This window comes from Triticum aestivum, chromosome 7D, assembly GCF_018294505.1.
Source record: "Triticum aestivum cultivar Chinese Spring chromosome 7D, IWGSC CS RefSeq v2.1, whole genome shotgun sequence".
NCBI classification, from domain to species: domain Eukaryota; kingdom Viridiplantae; phylum Streptophyta; class Magnoliopsida; order Poales; family Poaceae; genus Triticum; species Triticum aestivum.
The window spans coordinates 474,969,133-474,992,104 of NC_057814.1; positions in this window are offsets into that span (position 1 = coordinate 474,969,133).

Below are 22,972 nucleotides of genomic sequence, written 5' to 3' on the forward strand. Positions count from 1 at the left end.
TTCGCGCGCGTTGTAATTTCGGAATAGCAAGGCGCGGGTTGAGATGGAGGGAGTTGTTGGACCACAACAAGACAAAGATATATCTTAAATATTTCAGGCTAACAAGGCGCGGGTTGAAATTTCTGGACAAGCCTAACGTGTACTGTACCAAATCAATGCGCACTACAAATGTCATTCAAAACTTTGAATTCATGTTATGTTCAATTAAAATATTTCGCTACATGTATAATGCATGGAACCTACTACTCAAATGAACGTTTTAGTGCATTCCAAACGTATACACTACCGCTTCAATATGAACTAAATTTGAATTCGTTTCTCTATTTGAATAAGATCTATAGTAATGATTGTTGTGAAGTCAAAGCATTTGAATTTGTTTCTCTATTTTAATAAGATCTACAATCATCATTATTGTCAAGTTAAACCGTCGTTTGTGTATTATCTTCACAGCACACCACATGATTAGTCTCGAGTTACATATGAACTATGTGTACTATATGAACTCGAACTAGATTTTTTGAATCCACTTTATTTTGATTTCAAATCACATTACATTTCTTGCTCTAGCTAGATCTTCATAATCTAAACCATGTCTCATATGTATAATGTGTTTATCACATTATGTATGGTGCCCCGCCCCCTACGCCTACAAGTATTTAGATGTGAGTTGCAAACACCACACATTACCACAAATTCAAATAAAATGTGAGAATGTTTGATATATAGTATTGTTTAGATTGTTCGATATTTAGTTGTAAGCTACAAACGCCACACATTATCACAAATTCAAATAAAATGTGAGATTGTTTGATGTATATTATGGTTTAGATTGTTCGGCATTTAGCTGTGAGTTGCAAACGCCATGCATTATCACATTATGGTATAACATGTGCACATCACGTGTATCCCCGCTATATTCATGCATGCAATGTTTAAAACACTATGATTTCCTATTCAAATATATGAATCCGCTTTCATATCAAATTATGATCTTTGTTAGTCTCTTACACCCACACAATCCTCTAACCTTTGTAGCTACCACTAACTTTCCATCGTGCATGCACACGCCCTCCTCGCCCTCCCCCTCCCTCGGCATTCTATCCACTGGGCACATTCATTTTTTTCTTTAGGTCGTTCTCCCAGAGTCTCCACAACTCCTTTCCGACACACACCGATCGATAAACCTCTCCAGCGATGCCTGCCTACAACATACACACACACCTTCAATCTCCTCCTTTATGTGTCCTTGCCTCGTGTCTCTCATACGGTCAGACACACGTGTAAACTCTCGCCCCTCTTTTCATCGATCTCACAACCGCACACTCCTCCCCCTATCTAGCTAGTAGTTGGGCCTCTCGCACCACCTCCTAGCTCCATTCTCTCTGTCTATCCGTCTCGCTGGGCCTTATTTGCCTCTAACAAATGGACGTACACCGACCGATCTCTTGCTATACATATAGCTAGCTAGGTCCTTATAACTCGTTTTTACCCACACGTCAATCGATCTACCTCATTAGTTGTGTCTCTCCCTTCCTCCGACAAACAACAATTGATCTACCGATCTAGTTAGGTTTGCTTACCAAACACATGGTTCCCCTTCATCATCCATGGATGCGTCCCGACAGATCTATCACGCACAGGCACACACAGAAACACATCCCCACTCTTATTGATAACATTGCAGTTCCACCCTCAGTTTGTCTAGTAGGCCTCTCCCACCATCTTCGAGAAGCAACTCCATCACCCATCCAGCACTCTACCCCTCTCCCTCCCTCTCCCTCCCTCTCTTTCTCCTCTCTCTCTCTCTGTCCCATCATATTTCCCGTCCTTCAGTTATGTATGGATGTCAACCGATCTCCCTCAAGACATAGCTAGGTCTCTCCTTGTCAACACATATACGAGTCGTTCTACCTATATAGTTAGGCCTCTACCTACCCCTCCCCCACCCCCCCCCACACACACCGATACATCGAGCGCTCTAGTCATGTCTCCCTGCCACACACAAACTTGACATGTGCCCTCTAACGTTCCGGTAGGCCAGTCGCCCTATATCTTTGACTTGCACACACACACAATTTCGATGGCTCTCTTCATCGATCTCGCACCCACCCACTTGATCCTCTCTTCAACTCTATCGATAGTTATGACCCCTCCCTCTCTTCTCGTGGATTGCCCGACCCTCTATGTATGATATGGATAGGCCTCCATTTCACACACATTGCATGCAAAATTTTGTTTGAGATGTCATCGACACATATTCCCACAAATAATTCACGAAATCAACCCCCCACCCCAAAACAAAAAACACTCACGAACGCGGTTTGTATCTCTCACACACACCCACGTAGGTGGGGGACGTGCACGAAGAGAAGAGGTGCATGCACGGCGCACGTACTCCCATCTATTTCCCAACCACACCCGCGCTGGTACACGGTGGAGCTCATTTCTGTACGAAAAAGGCAGCCCACGTGGTAATTTGGCACGTGTACTGGTTGTCCACTTGGTGGAGGGAGGATCGTCTACCACGGGTGAACAAACAAATTGCGACTTGACGTGTTATGTTAAAAAAAGAGGCAAACCATGTGGGGCCTACCTTAGAGGCAAGGCTCTATACACTGGAGTACTTTTGATGTGTCCCGTCAACTCGCAGAACGAGGAGAAGCTTGCTTAGTACGCCGTCTCCCCCGCCCACGGGCGCGGTGGCTCGCAGGATGAGGTGAAGCTTGCTCCGCCTTACGCCCGCTCCCTCGCCCATGCGCGCGGTGGCTCGCAGGACGAGGAGAAAAATTTACTACTCCCTCCGTTTACTCCTCGTCCCTACTACCTTGGTTATAGAGATTATATCATATTGTTTGGAATATATATGTCCTTTAGTAGATTTCAATATGAACTACTAGTACATACTCCAAACACTGATGTATATAGACGTATTTTAGAGTGTAGATTCACTCATTTTGCTCCGTATGTAGCACTCTCCCTCGCCCCTCGACCCTCGCCCACGTGGTGGACGTGCAGCAATTCATTCGGTCTCATATAGCCAGAACGATATATACTGCACTACCATTATTGCTCGACTTCCCGAAGAGGCGAAGAGCCAATCGCAAGGTTAATATTTTGGAGATGCCAAGCGCAAGGTTATAGGAGAACGAGTAGTAGGTGCCGCGTCATTTATAAATAAAGTTTTTTTCTTCAGTGGCACGTACGCAATATGATAGGTTCATATGGAGAGAAAAGGAAACCGCTCCACTATATACATAGTCAGGACGGGCCAGCCTACACGGTTGCTTGCTGGGGTTGCTCTCTTCACACTCTCTCGCACAAAACGACTGTGGCCACATCTCTAACATCCCGGCGGATCACGTCCGCTTGGGGAAGGGGTGGATGCTTAGTGTAGATGCGGTGGCCGTCGCCGACGGCGAAAACCCACTGTCGGCACGTCCCGATCAGGGGTCCCCGCCGTTCTCTCTCACAAAGCCGGTGAGGTTGCCTTCGTCCCTTGCTCACTGCCGCGACGTGGGCAGTTGCCGCCTCCCGCCGCCCTCCTCAAGGTTGAGCTACGTCCCTCAGGTACAACTCCCTTTACAGCCGGCTTGCACCACTGCTCCAGCTGCCCACATCACTCCCTGTGGATATTTCTCTACTTCTTTGCCCCGCACATACCTCTACTGGCTTCTACGTACTGTATTTGTGATGAGTTTATGTCTCATCAACTAGTCCCAGTAATCTTATTCTAATCACGCTTCTTCAATTTCTTTGCCACAGGGATGCTCATCTCGATTTTGGTGAAACTGCACAAAATGATCCGATGGTCAAAAGGTTGCAAACTTCATTTATTAGGAAGCTCGAACGTTGCCAGCAAATTGAAGCCTGGTCAGGGTTCACGGTTCAAGGGCTAGGGACTGCATGGATCGTTTTTTTCTTTAGCTGCCTCTGTTCCAAAATAAGTGTCAACTTTAGTAGTAGTACAACTTTGTACTAAAGTTTGCACAAAGTTGAGACACTTATTTTGGAACGGAGGGAGTACATATTTGCTATGATCTGTCAATCATTGAGATGCAATAGCATGCATGTTAGTCTCCTTTGTATTTGATGAAATGTTGCAACGGGCAACCTTGGACGCAAGATACATGTAACAGAAGCTGGAAGCTTCATAGCATTGTACAAATTTATCTCGCTGATAAATTACAGTACGTACTATACTAGTACTTCCTCCGTTCCTAAATATAAGTCTTTGTAGAGATTTCACCATGAACCACATGCGGATGTATATAGATGCATTTTAAGTGTAGATTCATTCATTTTGTTCCGTATGTAGTGGAATCTCTACAAAGACTTATCTACTAGTAATAGCTAGCCCCCACTACTAGGAATTCTCTATCCTCTCCTTGAGCCACATCATCAAAATTGATGTAGCCGTTAGATGAAGTAAATCAGTCCATAATAGCCGTCTGATCTAGACGTTGAGAGGCTCCGCACTAAGCCACATGCAAGCATGCAGAAATACCGTGGCACATGCATGTGAGTGGGTTTTAAATCACATCAACATGTCTGCATGCAAGCATGCACCGGTAGCATGCATGTAAGTGAGCTTTTAAGTCCCATTAACATGTCAAAAAGAAAAATATAATCCCATTATGCAGTAGGAGTTGGCTGATCTTTTTTCCTTACGTGGGATGATCTAAATGATGATGGGAGTTTATTTAGTTTGGCTACCACATTTGTCATGCGGTTATAGAGTTTTTTTTAGTTCTATGAAATCGATAATTTTGCGCAGAGAGATATACCGCTGTTCCGCGGCAACGCGCGGGGACTCATCTAGTAATATTTAGGAACGGAGGGAGTACTATGTAAAGAGTTAGGTGTCGCACGGTGATAGTGTGAGGTGGGCCATGTAATCACTGAGCCTGCGTGTTTTCACTGCTCTTGCACGCCTCCGCTGTAAGAATGGAGAAAATTGTAATCTAGTAGTAGTACCTCCTTTCGCCGAAAGCGTGGGACATCCAGCAGTCCTACCACCTCAGTAATAAAGACCAATGAGCCGTCAAATCACATAGACCCAGCAGTAAGTTGGACGGACGAAGCAACCATCACTCTTGCGCCAGTGAGAGGTCGCGTCCGCTCTGCCCGGGCATGAATGCGGCACCGATTCTTTGGAGCGGCGCTGACCGTTTCGGGCGGGAAGCGCGCGCGGGCGATGGAGGGGCTTTGGGTGGGCCAGGCTGGTCAGGAGCGGGCGTGGCAGCTGTCCGCATGTCCCTACCGGACACGCCCGGAAACGAGAGGATGCACCGACTCTCGCGGCTAAAATTGTACACTACACAACATCTCTCTGTAGGAGTAGGTCGATCTGTCGCTCTCTCTAACACACACATGCTGTTAAACACACACACACACACACCCGCCACGCGGCACACGCACGCACCTTGGTCCCGTTGCACCTTCTAACGTGACTTATTACACCTAGACGGAGGGAGTAGTAAGTATACGAGATACGGTGGCACACTGACTTAAGTCGAATACAAGTGCCCAAAATTTGTGTGCATGTTATAATAAGGATTCACTTAAAATAGTACGTGAGCGAACAGAGGGATCAATTGGACAGTGTTCCCGAGCAGTAGCGAGATGTGTGAGGTAAGATACACCGCTGGCGCTTTTAATTTTTCTTATTAATTTGTTTGTTTCACCCTCTGACTGGTGGGACCCAACGTACTACGTGGAGAGAGGTAAGGTGACTAAGGCTGCATTATTTCTGCACCACTGTGGATAGTCTTACCACCAAAGCCACATGACACGATTATGATTGAAATCCCAATGACTCCCACACACACAAAAAAACACGGCATGCTTGTCACACGAATGCAGGAATGTATAAAAGGTTATTTCCCTCTCGTTGAACATAACGGGAGGGTTGTGTAGCTGGTTAGCCTGTTCGCTCATCAAACTTGAGGTCTCGGGTTCGATAACTACACTTGAGCATAATTTGTGCCAGGAGGATTCTTTGACTGGTCAAAATGTTTTCTAGGGTTTGCACGCTTCACACTCTCTCTCCAGTATATATATACACGCTGGAGCCTCAGCGCTTGTAGTTGCTCTCTTCACACTCTCTCGCCCTCTCCCGCTGGAGCCTCAGCGCTTGTAGTTGCTCTCTTCACACTCTCTCGCCCTCTCCAGATCTAAACAAGACTTCGTTGGCCTCTCTCTCCCCTCACTGCTGCTCAAAGAGCCGGCAGGATCCGTCCGCCGGGAAGGGAAGGAGGCTTAACGCTGTCGCCGGCGAGGGACTACCGGCGCAGCTGTTCACTTTCCACCCAGCGGCGGCGCGGGAGGGCCTCCGACCCCTTCTTCTTCGCCGCCGTCCCGTCGCCCACCGAACCACGCCCCAAGAACCTTAAGGTATAATTTACTTACTCCACATGCATTGCTCTAGCTGCATGTATACCATGAATCTAGGACGTGGTTCAAAGAGGAAAGGAGTGGGGGAAAGTAGTGGGAAAAGTTGTATATAGCATGAATCTAGGACGTGGTTCAAAGAGGAAATGAAGGGGGAAAGTTGTATAGCATGAATCTAGGACGTGGTTCAAAGAGGAAAGGAATGGGGGAAAGTAGTGGGGAAAGTTGTATCGCATAAATCTAGGACGTGGTTCAAAGAGGAAAGGAAGGGGCGAAAGTACTAGTTCAAAAAGGAAAGGAAGGGACAAGGCTGTAGAGTTTGAGCAGGACTAGATTTGCTGCGCTCACATAGGGAAAGGTGTCTAAAGATAACAAAACTGGGACCAACACAAATATGCTCCTTGGTTGTTTGTTCTTTGTTGCAACAGACTGTGCATGACCACAGTACATCGGTAGATGCACATGGTGCTGGTGCGTCCACTGTCCCGTGCAACTCATTAGCTGTTGTTAATCTAAGGCCCTGTTTGGTTAAAAACTCCCTAGTCCCTACCTGCTTGGTTCCAGGGACTAAACATGGACTAGAGGTTATTAAATGACATGCTAAAAGACCATGTTACCCCTAGTAATGAACTAATAGAGACAAGGTGCGATGCGTGGCAGGGGCAACTGTTGGAAAAAGTCCCAAAAAGACTCCCTCGGGGTCTTCTTTCTTTAGTCCCAAATGCCCACTTTTAGTCCCTAAAAGTCCCTCCTGTTTGGTTTAGATGGGACTGACACGGAGTTTTTTTAGTCCCTACACCAAAATGTCCCTGTAAACAAACACCCTCTAATAATGCCGCTGGAAAATTGATGCAATGCCACAGTTAAAAGCAAATTACATGTTTAACGAATTTTATTGTTAATATAATCTCTATGTTAATATTAATCAATGCCACCGTTTGAGAAATGCTACTGTCTTGCTTTCTTTCCCATTTAGATAAGGTAGATGCTTCTTTTTGTTGGCTTCTGTGTCATCCACCGTTATTGACCACTAATTGTTTCCTTTGCACCTCTGTGTAAACAGGGTTATCTACTTCACCTCGTTGCCATTGTGACCTTTTGTTGCACTGCACAAAACACTTTTGTTTTAAGAGTGTTTTGTGCAGTTCAACCAAAATGTCACACCGACAACGTTGCTTGATTGCTTGATCTTAGTGGAACTGCACAAGAGGAGATCTTACTTCCTATCCGTTAAGGCGAATTTGGTTCAGATCTTCTTCTTGTGAGTTGTTTGAATTCCGCATCATGAGAGGTCAGTACTAGCCTTCTTTCACATGATTCTGCAGTGTGCTTTCATATGTTGTGCTACTTGTACGATAATGTTGCTTGATTTTAGTGAACTGCACAAATGGAGACAAGACTTCCAATCTGTATGTGCACCGTAATATCCCATTGAGGTAAGATAAGGATATTTCACAACTGCTGGCCTGTATTTTGCCACTTTCATCAGAAAATTAAGTTTAGTACTATACTTGTGCTCCCTAATTGACATGCCAAATCTTACATTGAAGGCGAAGCTTGTCTGTTATTGAACCAAGTGATGAAGGGGAAGAACAAGCGGAAGAAAAACAAAAATCAACTCCCGGTGCTGTAATGAAGCACTGGAACTGTGATGACACAAGTAATGATATAGTTTTGCATCTTAATTTATTGCTATGGCTGGAACGAGCAATTGTTTTGCCACTGATTTGATGCCACTCTTAATGTAATATGTAATTATCTCTACTTGTGCAAACAGGGATCTTCTTTGAAGATACCATATATTTTAGTGGAACTGCACAAGAAGATGTTGGAAACATTAAACTAATCGAGGAGTATATAGTAAGCATGGCCACCACCGTAGATAGCAACAGATGGTTCCGGAGAAGTGCTTCATCTGTATGCTCTACACAATAAGCCTCCTGACAAAGGTTGGTACTCGCCCACTGATTTCATCCATATGATTGAGCTTTGTCATCTCTATTGGTGTTGTGCTACTGTTTAGATACTGTCATGAAAAAGTGGTATTGTCCTTGAGAAGTGCTTCATCTGTGCTGTTTTAAATATTTCCTTTCCTTTTTTTCGAGCAAACAGGGATGCTAGCATTTAGTAGTCCTCTTGTCTTTGCACAACAGGATCATCTTCCTCTGAAGAAGAATATGGAGTACGTGAAGTGACTAGTTCCGATTATGCCAGGATGAAGAAGCCCTGTCTATCTTCTCATCAGAAGGAGCAGTTGAAGGATGGTTACATTACTCCCCACAAGACCAAACTAACTTCAGCTCAGAAGGACTGACAAATCTCCATTTTTTTGCTGTGATGCGCGAGTACAATGTTGTTCTAGGATTCTTTCTGGTGAGTTCCATTTTTCTAAAAGTGTGCTCTACATGGACCATGTATGTGCCTGTTGAAACTGTCAATTCATAGTACAGTTTGCTTTATACTAATCACTTTTTTGTATTTGTGCAAACAGGGGTGCTCAGCTTGATTTCAATGGGAACTGCACAAAATGTTCATGAATACATCGAATCATTCATTTCCACCACAAGAAAGGAGGTGCCGATAAGTTCAAGGCGTTGCAACATATAAGGGCGAAATCATACAAGCTACGCGCGAATTTGGTTGATTTTGGTGGAACTGCACAAAAAGAACAGCTGGTTTATTTAGCACGAGGTGCCATGTCAATGTCCGAACTGATGGCAAACCCTGCCCATTCCACAATCGTAGGCATTTGATATTTTGGAATGGGACAACCTTGTCAAATTTTGCTCATTGATTTTAGCAAGACATGCGTTTGATATTTTCGAATGGGACGCCCTTTGCTGTCAGCAGCGTCGATCAATTTTTTCTTTATTCTTTAGTTGTGAAGTAAATATTGCCTCTGACATGTGAGTCGCTGAGATGCATAATCATCGATTGTTTTGAATGTTCTCTATGAATTGCCAGGCCTGTGTGTTTGATTGCAATGTACAGAAACGCTAAAAAGCTGCTCAAACTCTTTGTACTCCTTCTGTTCCTTTTTACTTCGCACATTGTGAAAGTGCATACTTTTTTGTATAAGATTGGTCAAAGTAGAGATACTTTGACTGCAGACAAAACTTGTATGCAGACTAGAAAGGACCGGAGGGAGTACATGTGAAACTGCTGCAAACGAGGTGATCACCCTGGGAATAATGCTAGTACGTATTGTTTTGCATGTTCATCCAATGCCAGTGATACAGGAATTCGAACTAATCGAAATAAATTCATTCATACACGGTCGGATTTCATATAAACATGCCGGATTTCATTACATTTCATACATTCTTCAACTAAAAAGGGGTGCGCTGGAGGTATAATTAATTAACCGAAGCTACCCACCTGTGTCCCGCTGAGCCGAACAGAAGCTTCAGTGACTTAACTGCAGGTGCAGTTGCGTAACTGACATGTGGCCTGTTGGGCCCACGTGTCAGTCAGCCAACTGCACCAGCAGTTAAGTAGAAGCAGCGTTCTTCTCCAGCGCAGCTCTCCGACTCCACGTCGCCGCCAAGAAGCTAACCGGCCGTCAATGGTCAACCCGCCTAGCTTGGCTTCAACCGGAGGGTAGCAGCGGTGGCCTTACTTGGACCCGAGCGGCGGCGACCTACCGTGTTCTACTCTTCCTCGTTTTCTGTGTGGCGCGGCCTCGTTGGCAGCGGGGCGGGGCCTCGGCGGAGCCGGCGATGTCCTCTGTCTCGTTGCCGGCGGGCGGCGCCTCAGCGGAGCGGTGGAAATCCTCCCCCACGTTGCCGACAGGGTGGGGCCTCGGCTGAGCCGGCGATGTCCTCTGCCTCGTTGTTGGCGGGGCGGGGCCTCGGCGGAGCCGGCGGTGTCCTCTGCCTCGTTGTTGGCGCCGCGGGGCCTCGGCGGAGCAGGGCCTCGTCGACGCCAGCGGAGCGGGGACTCGTCGGAGCCGGCATTGTCCTATGCCTCGTCCTCGGTCTCGCCAAACAGCGCCTCGCCCGCTTCATCGCCCTCTTTGCTAGCCTCTTTGTAGGCGGCCGCAGCCTCCGCCACCCGCATGCGGTACCGCCAGCGCTCGAGGCGGCCCTTGCGGGCGGAGCGGTACGAGTCGAGCAGCGCCTCCTGCTCCGCCCGCTCCGCGGCGATCTGCTCCTCCGCCTGCAGGTGCTCCTGGAGGAGATGGTGGTTGTAGGCGGCGTCGGCCTGCGCCTCCCGGAACTGCTCCTCACGCATCTGCCTCACCCTGTCCATATATTGGGCACGGGCCTCGCCGATGGTCATGGTGCAATGCACCGGCGAGGATGGCGCGGAGGAGGGGGTTGGCGCCGGATCGTCGACTACCATGTTCTCCATTGGGACGTCGTCGTCCTCCGGCTGCCTGCCGGCCAGCCGGTCGGCAGCAATGGCTGCCATCTCCTTGTGGTCCGTCGTCCGCCCGTCCCGAAGAGCGCTGGAGCGCGAGGAAGCCATGGTGGGCAGTAGTGGTGTGGACAGGAGAAAGGGAACGGATGCGGATGACTGCGGCTATGGCCGGCGCAGCAGTTTATATAGCAATGGTGGGCGGGCGGAGGGACGGACGTGTGGCGCCGGAGTAGCCGCCTCGGCAACCGCGTATCATTAATGTGGGCGGCAGATGGACGGACGGACGCACTTGTGTCGTTTGAAGGCGGAGCAATCGCCTGCACCGGGAAGCGGGGCGGGCGGCGCTGACTGTTTCGGGCGGAAAGCGCGCGCGGGCGAGGAGATGACTTTACTTGGAGAGGATGACAATGGGGACCCACCAGGTCCATAGCCTCACGTACGCAAGTGCCTCCTTATTATATATATATATAACTATAATTTATTTTGCTTCCTCCTGGTTTCCTGACATCACGGTCCCACACCATTGTCAACCTATGTAGTAGTCAATAAACGAGAGAATTGCACAAGAAGCGGCCGACAGCTGGGACCAAGCAGCTCGAGCAGTATTTGTGTTTTTGAGGTGTGAGCACTGCAGAGTTTTTCGATGTTTAGCCCAGATATTAATTTTTCTCCTCTGAACAACAACGAAAACATCGCTGCAGGTATTAACTGGGCGGGCTGTGGCCCGTCTAGCCCAGGCCAGATATCCAGCCCAGATATTAATTTTTTTCAAGCTGAAAATGGCTAGCCCAGCTATACTTTTTTTAGGAATACCCAGGCAAGGTCAAGTTGTTATTCTCCGCCCCGCTGGGCTGCAAATCTTTCCTAGGAGGGATGCATTAGGCTTAACAAGAAAATGGGCTTTAAGAAATAATAAATGGGATGTAATTATAAAAACTGGGCAGTAACTATAAAAAAATGCACCAAACACGTGATTACTTTATAAAATATTATTTTTGGATATTGAAAATTTTAATTTCATTAATTGTTGCGAGCGCAATGTTTCGTTGGATTTTTACGTAATATAAATTTATATTGAAATTGTATTTAATCTGACTAGAAATTTCGGGATAAAAATATTTCGGATCCCATCAAAATGTGGGAAATTTTATTGAATTCTGTTTTGAACGGTTGGTTGAAATGGGCTGTACTTTTAACAAACTGTAAATGGGCTGTAGTAAATTCCATTAGAATTCAAAAATGGGCTACACATTCTTACAAATCTCAAATGGGCTATAAGTTCTCTGCCACACACTTCTGGCCTTACTAAGTTGACGCGTCCCCTAAAAAAACAGAGTTGACGCGTATGCAAGGCTTTGTCAACTTATAGTCAACACACGGTTCTAGCAGCAGTGGCCGTTGGATGTCCATCCAACGGATGCCGTGCTTCTTCTTCAATCTCGGATATTCTAGCTTCACCCGCCCAAAAAATGATTCCTTCCCCTGACATCTGGGGCGCACCGTTTCGGAAGCTGACCTGTGGGCCTACTAAGTTGACGTACCAAGGGCTTTGTCAACTTAGTCAATATAAACGATTCTAGCTGCAGTGACCGTACGATGTCCATCCAACGGTCGTCGTGCTTCTTCAACCTCTGGTCTTCTTGCTCCAGCCGCCCAAAGTAGCGCCGGTCGTGCCACCTGCTCCTGCCTCCCGTGGCCGGCTGTGCTTCCGCGGAGGCCTCACCGCCCCCTACTACTCCCACCGCTGGCCAGGCCATCCCTCCACTCACCCACACCCCCTGTTATTCTGCGGCGACGGCAGCCTCACACCGCAGCCGAACCAGTGAACCCTCGTACTCCTCTCCGCGCGGGCTTCCACTGCTGCGTCTTCCCCGGCTCCGCGTCGTCCCCTTCCTAGGCCTCGCTGTCGTCCAGACCACCGCCCTGGTGCTCTCGGCGCGGCGTGGTCAACGTGGTCAACGACCGACTTCCATCGGAAGAGTACTGTACGTGGAGAGGCTGACAGCTGGGTCCAGGCGGCCGCAAGGAAGTGCCTCCTTATTACGCGCAAAATAATTATTCCTCCACCTGACAGCAGGGACCCACCGGACGGGCCACCTTATTTCGTAAAAAAACGTTTCCCCCCTGACTGCTGGGACCCACCGGACGGGCCAGCGTATTTCGCGAAAAAAACGTTCCCCCCGCTGTCAGCTCGGACCCACCGGAAGTGCCTCCTTATTACGCACAAAAAAATGAATACTCCCCCTGCTAGCTGGGACCCACCATGGTGGGAGGCTGACTTGTGGGCCTACTAAGTTGACTGGGATGGGGGCCTTTGTCAACTTTAGTCAATATGAACGATTCTAGCTCCAGTGACCGTACGATGTCCATCCGACGGCCGTAGTGCTTCTTCAACCTCTGGTGTTCTTGCTCCAGCCGCCCAAAGCAGCGCCGGTTGTGTCGCATGCTCCTGCCTCGAATGGCCGGCTGTGCTGTCGCGGAGGCCTCACCGCCCCTACTATTCCCACCGCTGGCCAGGCCCTGCGGCGACGGCAGCCTCACACCGTAGCCGAACCAGTGAACCCTCGTACTCCTCTCCGCGCAGGCTTCCACTGCCGCGTCTTCCCCGGCTCCCCGTCGTCCCCTTCCTAGGCCTTGCCATCGTCCACCGCCCTGGTGCTCTCGGTGCGGCGTGGTCAACGTGGTCAAGGAACGACTTCCATCGGACGTGGACTGTACGTAGAGAGGCTGACAGCTGGGTCCACGGCCGCAGCAAGGAAGTGCCTCCTTATTACGCGGAAAATAATGATTCCTCCACCTGACAGCTGGGACCCACCGGACGGGCCACTGTATTTCGCGAAAAAATGTTTCCCCCTGACTGCGGGGACCCACCAGCTACATCTTCGCACTCAAGGAAGTGCATCCGGGCAAAAAAAAAAGGATTCGCCCCTGACTGCTGGGACCCACCAGCTACATCTTCACAGGCAAGGAAGTGCGTGACAGTCGGGACCCACCTGGTCGAAGCGTACGGAGCGTTGTCATTCTGGTCGCAAACGTGTACGTACATATATACTGGTGGATGTAGAGGCGCGCACGTGTTGTAGTAGAGGCGCGTACGTGTCGTAGTAGAGGCGCGCACGTAGCATGTACACGTACGTACAGCGGCCAGGGTCCAAGAAAGAAAATACGGCCACGTATGTGTACATACAGGCGGGGTCTCGAACGCCTACTCGCGCATACGTACGGCCAGGGCTCGTGTACATGGCTGGGTCGGAACGGAGAAACAGCATCGTCGTCGTGTTCATGGGGAGGCAACGGAATGCGTCGTGTTCATGGGGAGGCAACGGAACACGTGGGAGCCAACCAGATGGGTCGGAACGGAATGTGTGGTCGTGTTCATCGGGAGGGCTTGGACGGAACAGGCGATGAAAACGAGGCCTGGCGTACCGCACAACGGAGGAAACGGACCTCCTACGTTCGGAACGGGGTCCTGTTGATCGGGAGGGGTCTAGCGTACCGCAAAACGGGGGAAACGGACCTCCTACGGTCGAAACGGGGGTCCTGTTGATCGGGAGGGGTGTGGCGTACCGCAAAACGGACGAAACAGACCTCCTACGGTCGAAACGGGGTTCCTGTTGATCGGGAGGGGTGTGGCGTACCGCAAAACGGACGAAACGGACCTCCTACGGTCGAAACGGGGGTCCTGTTCATCGGGAGGGGTGTGGCATACCGCAAAACGGGACTCCATGGGATACTGTTCATCTCCACCGCCGACCTCCTCCAGCCTCCACGGGCTCCTGTTCATCCAGCCTCCACCGCGCGCTACTCCACCGGCTACTGTTCAACCACCCCTCCACGGGCACCCCTCCACTGTCTACTGTTCATCCAGCCCTCCACACCACGGGGTCCTGTTCAACCACCCCTCCACGGGCGCCCCTCCACCGTCTACTGTTCATCCAGCCCTCCACTACACCACGGGGTCCTGTTCATCCAGAGGCAACGCCACCGCTCACTGTTCATCCAACCCCCCCCCCCCCCCGCAACACTCACTGTTCATCCAATCGATCGGCTTCAGTTAGCAGCAGTAGCGAAGGAATCGCACGATCGGGTTCAGTTAACAGCCATCGATCGATTGCTCGGGTTCAGTAACGCGTAGCCTGCAGTGCAATCGCTCGGGTTTAGTTAGAGCCCAACGCCTCGCTCGTGTTCAGTTAGAGCCAACGCCTCGCACACACGCACGTACGTGTACGAGAGAAACGCGCATCGCTCGGCCCCCGACCTCCCACCGTAGCCGGGAACTCCCCGAAATTTTCCTCCCCCTCGCTTCTACCACAGTTTTTTCCATCATGGACGGCCCAAAGAATGTCATGCAGCTACGTCTCCGGCCCGCCCAAGACAAAAAGCCCATTTTCTGTCATGATTTTTTGTCATAGAAGTAGGAGCCCACCACATCTATGATGATACCGGGTTTTGTCACAATTATCATCATAAAAGTGTCATATGTATGACAGAATTTTTTTCGTTCGGCCCAAAATGTCACGGATGTGTCTTTTTTTGTAGTATCTCCTCCAATGCACAAACACAATGCCGCTCTACTACCTCTTTGGTTTGGGCGAGATCGAGCTGAGCTCCTTCGGCGAGGAGGTGTTCTTGGTGGCACTGTGGTTGTTCCTCGCGGCGCTGCCGGGCACGCTGATCGGCTCGTCGATCCTCCTGCTGATACTCATCAGGAATGATCGAGCTCGGGACAACGCGCGGCTCGGTGCGGTGGCTCGAGACGCGAGAGAAGATGGCGCACTGGGTGGTCCTCCACCACGCTTGATTCTCCGTCGCATTGCGCCGGCCGAGTAATCGCGTGCTGCGATGGAGCGGTGGGGGCGATCTACCTGCGCCACGCAAGGCAGTGACGGGGGTGGTGATGGGGTTTGGATGCGGGTGAGGTGGTTGCGCCAGCTCAGAATCACACTGGGGTACGAGGAAAATTTCGTGGATAGCCCCACGAAATCTAGGTCTCGAGGTAGAATCGAGGGTGAAATCTGTTCCGGAGTAGATGTACTGGATCGAATGAAATAACGTTGGCAGTGTTCCTCCAGAAATGAAATCGGGGAAAAGAATTAGAGACGAGGAATTTCCAGACGGAAATGCCCCTGCGAGGTTTCTAGAGTTGGAAATCCGGCACACAGTGTATGCACAGACAGGGAGGGATATGTGACTTTGCATTCCCCCGAGTACTGCCCTAAATGTACTCGTGGGTGAATCGGGTATGCGTGCAGCATGCAGTAAAATTTAAACTAGCAAACAGACAAAAACAATAAACATGCAATGAAAAACACACCAGACAAATCATACTAAAGTGTGTTAATGCTAGTGGGTATATGTACTCCTGGCATACATATACCTACACCAGCGCGTTTTTTATTATAGACTCGGGACGAGTCAATGTTATTTAGTGTATGTGATCTACTAACAAAAATCTTGTTAACAACACCGTGTCAACCCTGTCAAACATCACTGCTTGACAGAGAAACAAACAAAAACAGGCACGAAAACAAAAGCACGTAAACATACATAGAACACAGCATACGGATTACAACAGTACCAACATACAACAAAGCACGAACGCTCTACGTGCTAAATGAAACAACTCTTTCCGGGATACATAGTTCTATCCTCATATCGAGGATGAACAGACTAACTGACCTTCTCACTGCGTGACTGAGGTCAGGCAGAGGGCTTGCCTTGCTGGGGCTCTCCGGGAGGATGAAGACTGAGCCAATCTCCATCTTCATCGTCCGACAGCACTATGGGTTGGGGTTCGACTGCTGGGGGTGTGGCTGAAATTGATCCAAGCAAAAGCTGCTGGTGGATCCGTAAAAGAGCCTTTTCGAGGGTGACGATGATGGGTCTAGGCCACAACATAGGCTGAGAGGGTAGCACTGGTTCGGATGGCGTTGGGCAAATGACTTGAGATGCGAATTTACGAGCCTCACGGTAAGCTCCCTTGACGACTCGCACCGCATCGTTGTCCAAGGTTCTAAACTTGGCAAGTATCTTGGAAATCATCATCCCCTGGGCGGTGATATACTGCACCAGGCGAGCGATTGCGGGGTCATCTCCCTGGATAGCGGGAGAAGGCTGCATTCCTCCTTCTGCCACAATGGGGAAAAAGCAGAACTCCCGCCTCATTGCCACATGCGGGAACTTGGTTCGGAGGTGTAGGATGGCCTCCACAGCAGCGGCCTGAATGGCTAAATCAGAGGTAGGCATGGCTCTACCTTGAAAAACCAATGGCTGGCCATCTACTACAGGACCTAGGCTGATGTGCACTCTTGCATCAAAGCGATGCAGGTGAGGGACGGGTGCCGATTGGAACACCAGGTAATCGGGGCTAGCCTTACAGCCAAAGGCTTTGGTGAGCATCTCGGTAAGTAGGGGTGGAAATCCAGTATGGTTGACGGCACAGGTGCGGGTGTAAAACTTGGGAGCTTTGAATGTGCTAGCCATGGCTGGAGTGTTATTAGCTAGGCTTCTCTGCAGGGACATGACTGACTGCGGGGTGAGCGATACGGCGAGCGGAAAGGGGGCTTTTATAGGCAGCTATGTGGAACATGCCCGCATGGTGTGGCCCCTTTCCCTTAATGGCGAAGGGTGAGCGGTGCGGCCGACCAGAAAGGATATGGTTGCTATTCGTTCCACGGATAACTAGGCAGGGACAGTGGGGTGAGGACGTGTCGGTCCCGACTGCACCACCTGTTGATTAACAGTGGCCATGCCGGATGCCAGGGATGGGTCAAATCCCTTAGGGCCATTACGGGTTAATGGTAGCGGTGATCTAATACTAGTATAACCTATGCCAGCCTGGCTGCTCTGATACCATGTACCGAGGCACCCCGATCTGCATGGAGCAGGGGCCGTCGCACCTCAGCCCAGGATAACACCTGACGCACGACAGGTCCATAATACAGCATTCCAGGTACAATAATATTCATCAAATACATGTGCATAAGATTACATCATTGATGAATACAATTATCTGGCATAGCCCTAAGGCTATTTAAATGATAGCGGAAGTCTATTTAAATGGCGGCGGAAGTCTTGGTTTGACAGCATGACAACTCTGGCAGGGCTCCACAACTCACAGGACTGGCAAGGTTATGGCCTAGCATGACGGATCAAGCGAACAATACGGGTACGACCTACAAAACTGGCATGACACGCCAGGACAGTACATTGAATGTACTTGCAAGACAACCAAATACATAGCATTCAAACAAGCAGAAGACAAAGCAGGAACCAAGCGTATGCAACAACCTATCTCATATCAATTACTAAACATGGCATGATAAAAATCAACTAAGCATGAACAACATCATAGCATCTACTAACATGGCAATAACATGGCACATCAAAACATGCTTGTAACATGGTAATAACAAAACATAGCATATCATCTCAATTGGGGCATAATTTAACATATGAAGCATGGCGTGGCATCATGAAACTATGCTGAAAATAAACTATCGATCATATCTAATGCAGACAAAGCATGTTAACTTTATGCAATCATCTTCTGTTCTGCCTTGGTTTTAAATGCAACATATTACTCATGCAATGCAATCAAACTTGTGCACTGAGTCCCTCGGACTATTACCAACGGGTTGCCTCGCAACCAAACAGTGATCTTTCCGGCGATCACAACCATGACCAACACTTGGTCTCCAGCACTCACCGAGACCTCATCTCGTGATCATATCAAAACATCATCGTGACTTCTCACGACTATCTCATAGTCCAAGTCACCATATTCTCATTATCACATATTTATTTACCAACTTAATTATTTCAGGTTTATCCTCCATTTCAACCAAGACCAATAGTGTGACCTACTACGAACTTATGCCCATGACCAAGGACGCGACTATCGATAGATACACTCTGCAGAGGTAGCACATTGTACCCACACCACGGAACCCATGGCCTCGTCATCCCATTCGGGTGGACCAATGACATTCCGACGAAACCGACCTACTGCCATGACACTCTCCCTGCCACTCCGACTCACTCCCCACTGGGCTAGTCCTGGGTGGCCCCGTGTCTACCAAAGACACAACGACCACCGTCATGGCCAAACATAAACGTCCCAAACTGGGACCTGAGCTCAAAACCAAACCGTGCGCACAAGGTTATGTCCGCCTACCTGATCAACGGTAAGCATGCCCATAACCTTCCCTAGTTTGAGGCACCGGCGAGAGGCATGACAATAGATCGCATTAAGGGCTTCCCATAAAGGCAAAATGTGGCTGCACTGAAGAAGTTCGGTTTGGTGGCACTATGACACGATCTCATCGATGACGGAGGAGGTTTGTTATTATTAAGTCATTTTATTTCCTTCTCCATCATCATGAACATGAATGCAACAATGAGTATGCATCATATAAATGCTTTAATAAAATACCGAGCTTCTCAAGTGGACAACTATAGAATAAAGAACATGACAATACCAAATACTAGCATATCAACGGTGCATTACAATCATCATAATATTTTATAACGATGTCATGAAAATAAAGTATAGTAGAGACATGGCATTATTAAATAATAACATTCTAATTAGCATGGCAAAAGATATCATGAAAACACAAGCAGGCATGATAGGCATAATGAAATGACTGCAAACGAAAACGATAAGAAACAACTGCAACTACACACACACAAGGTGCAAGCAAAGTCAACATGCAAGTTCGGGGCTCATGATAAGAGGTTGGTTTGCCTCGGGGTCGACAAATACTCCGGGAAGAAGTGGGAAACGATTGCGGAAAGATTTGCCGAAAATAGTTCTCTCTCGGAGGGGGCTGTTTACGGGCAAGGGCAACATGGTCATTTTCACTGCGTGAAAATATTATGAAAATGATATCAACGGAAAGAGCTCAACGAACAAAGAACGTGAGCGTTGGAATCACCTCAATCGGAGTTACGGTTGAAAAGTTGTGGCTGTTCGTTCGTTAGGCAGAAATCGAATAAAAATATATCCATTTCTGGCCTTAACAGGTGAACGTTCACAATCTAACCGGTTCGGCTGGCGGGCTGGGCTGAAGGAGCGTTTTCCAGAATACGCTTTCGCGCAGGGAAAGCGAATTTCAGCCATAGCAGCAGCAGAATACGTCTTCTCCAAGGCAAAACGTACTTCACCGAAGCCGTCTCCACTTAATCCAACGTGGCGCTCCCTGTCTCGCCGACAGGTGGGGTCACGCGGGGAGGGTCCCACCTGGCCTGGCCTTCTTCCTCCTCCCGGTCGAAGCGCACCTGGCCGAGGGGAGACGCCCGCCCCGACGGCGCTCGCCGGCGCGTCCGGCCACGGCAGCGGACGGGCGACCTACCGAAATGCTCAGGATGGCGAGGGGCACCTCGGGGTGGTCTCTATCGCTGGCGAGCAGCACGAGAGAAGGAGGAGCAGGGCCTGCAGCGGAGAGGGGGTTCGGTCGCCGGCGAGGTGGGGCTACGGTGGAGGAGAGGCCGAGGCTACGGGGTGGCTCGCTGGACCTTGGGGAATGCTCTGGTGGTGGAGGAGCTGAGGGGGAAAGCCGAGGTCGCCGGATTTGAGATGGACAGAGGCGGCGCCCACGGCGGCGATGGAGATCAGAGAGGGGCTCCGGGCTCGAGGAGAGGCTTGGGGAGGGATGGTGAACTGCGAGAGAGCTCGGGGGCGTTATTTATAGCCGCGGGGAGGGCTCGGAAAGGAGGGGAGGAGGTGGCACGCGGCAGGCGACGTGTCCATGCGCTGGCGAGGGGTGTAGCATCGGCAAGCGCGGCCAAGGCTCACGGGAAGTGGCGGGAAGGCGACGAGGAGGAAGCAGACGCGGCGCAGAGGCTCACGGAGACGAACAGAGCTCGAGGACAAGAGGAGGAAGAGGACACCGGGGAGGAAGGCGACGGTGCACAGGAGCGCACTGTTCGATCGTTGGCACGGCTCGCCGGGGAAAGAAAACGAAGGGGGCCAGAGGTCCAGGGGGAAGACGATGCCGAGGGGGAGCTGTAGGACATTAATGGCGAGGTCAGAGCCGGTCGGAGCAGCGATGCCGACGCGAACAGTGGCTAGACCACCGTTTTAGCTGGCTGCCCTCGTAGTCACCACTGGCATGGCGCGCTCTGGAGTTTTTACTGATGCCAGCTCATGTCTACTGCGTAGTCCTTCGAAGAGGGAGTGTTATTACGGTAAGGAAACGGGCAGAGACAAACTGAGATGAGTAAACCGAGCTCCACAAGTTTGCTGTTGCAAACTTGGCCACACTCTAGAGATTAAACCAGAGAGGGTAAAAGGTAAACTTGATGTCTAGGAGGCTTAGGGTAGAAAGGACTACGGTCCTGGGAATTATGAAGCCATTTGGTCAAGTATTTAGCATAGTTGTTGTACAACTGCTAAATCTGACCCAGAAACTAAATCATGAAGGAGCACTCACTAGGAGTGATGGATTGAGCTAAAACTTGGCAACGCTTGATGATTTGATCATATGTAGATGCTGAAAAAATATCATACCAAATGGACTTGTCAAAATGGTACTTCCTTCACAGCTATCAGTTTTGCCCAGAAACTTCAGAAAAATCCTCATGGCAAATGGCTAGATTAAATGAGCCAAAATCTTGTGGAGATGGATCATATAGATAGGAGAAAGCCTCCGAAAATTATCAGCTATAATGGAGCAAGATAAAATACAGTTGCTTCACAAACTGAAATTTTGGACAGAACACAAGAATTGCTCCTGTGCTCACATAGTTCAATGAAATGAACTGAATTTGGGTGGAGGCCACTTATTTGAGATACTTGAGAGGATGTAAAAGTTTCATCCCATTTGGAAACTCTATGAAGGTACTTACTTCACAAAGTTGTATTCTGGTCAGAAACTTTGAAAAATTGCACAGGGAGCTAGGATGAATGGATTGAGCTCATATTTGGCACCCAGTGGTTATTTATCCATGTTAATCACCCTGCCAAATTGTAGCTCCATTGGAATTAGGAATAAAGCACTTCCTTTGCAAAATTTCAGAGAAGGCAGAAACTTGCATTGGATCATGTGCCACATTTTTGAACTGAGGAACATGAGATTAGGTTGGAACTAGTGATTATATAGCAATGGCAAGCTCCACAATTTATGTGGGAATTTTCTCTGCTATAAAAATAGTAGTTCCTTTGGAAAATGGCAGAAATGCAATATTGGCATTAAATAGGAAAAGGCAATTTTCCTTATTTAATTATGGCCAACATATTTGCCAGAGCTTGGATTAGGCATAAGTATCAAATCCACCAATTCTCATGAATTTAGGAGATGGCTAGCTATGCCTTTGGATTTTATTCCTCAGAAAGGCAAGAAAAAGAATAAATCACAATTCAAAAATATGGCATGGGACTTAGCAATATTTTTGCATATCCAAGGTTCAGAAAGATAGTAGGATCTCTTGGACAATTGGGAGGATCAACAGATCAAAGAAAATGATGGCTCCTTTGTAATCACAAAGGCCACAATCAAATTCCAAAAATTTGGAATTAGGGTTTGAGAGGGTTTGAGATGATGCAAATGAGGTCTTGCCCACTGAAAAAGACATGGGCAAGGTTTTGAAAGGTTGAAAATGACATGAATCATCAGAGTCATCCAGCAAACTCAAGAGAAATGTTTTGAAAAATGAGTGCCAGGAAGGAATAACAGAACAAAAATTGATAACCCAATTTTGGGGCTGTTACATAAAGCGACAACCATAAGGCTCCTGGCAATTGCCGGTAACGTTTACGAAACATGATCATATCATACAATAACATATATCACATCACGTCTTGACCATATCACATCACAACATGCCCTAAAAAACAAGTTAGACGTCTTCTACTTTGTTGTTGCAAGTTTTACGTGGCTGCTACGGGCTTCTAGTAAGAACCGTTCTTACCTACGCATCAAAACCACAACGATGTTTCGTCAAGTTTGTTGTTTTAACCTTCAACAAGGACCGGCCGTAGTCAAATTCGATTCAACTAAAGTTGGAGAGACAGACACCCGCCAACCACCTTTATTCAAAACTAGTTGCATGTCTGTCGGTGGAACCGATTGTCGTGGTTCTAAGTCTGACAGTAGAATAGGGGTAGGTATGAGGAGGCAAGGTCCTAGCTATGGTGACGTTGTGCACGCAATATTTACGAGTTTAGGCCCTTCTCAGAGGAAGTAACAGCCCTACGTCTCGGTGCCCAGAGGCTGGT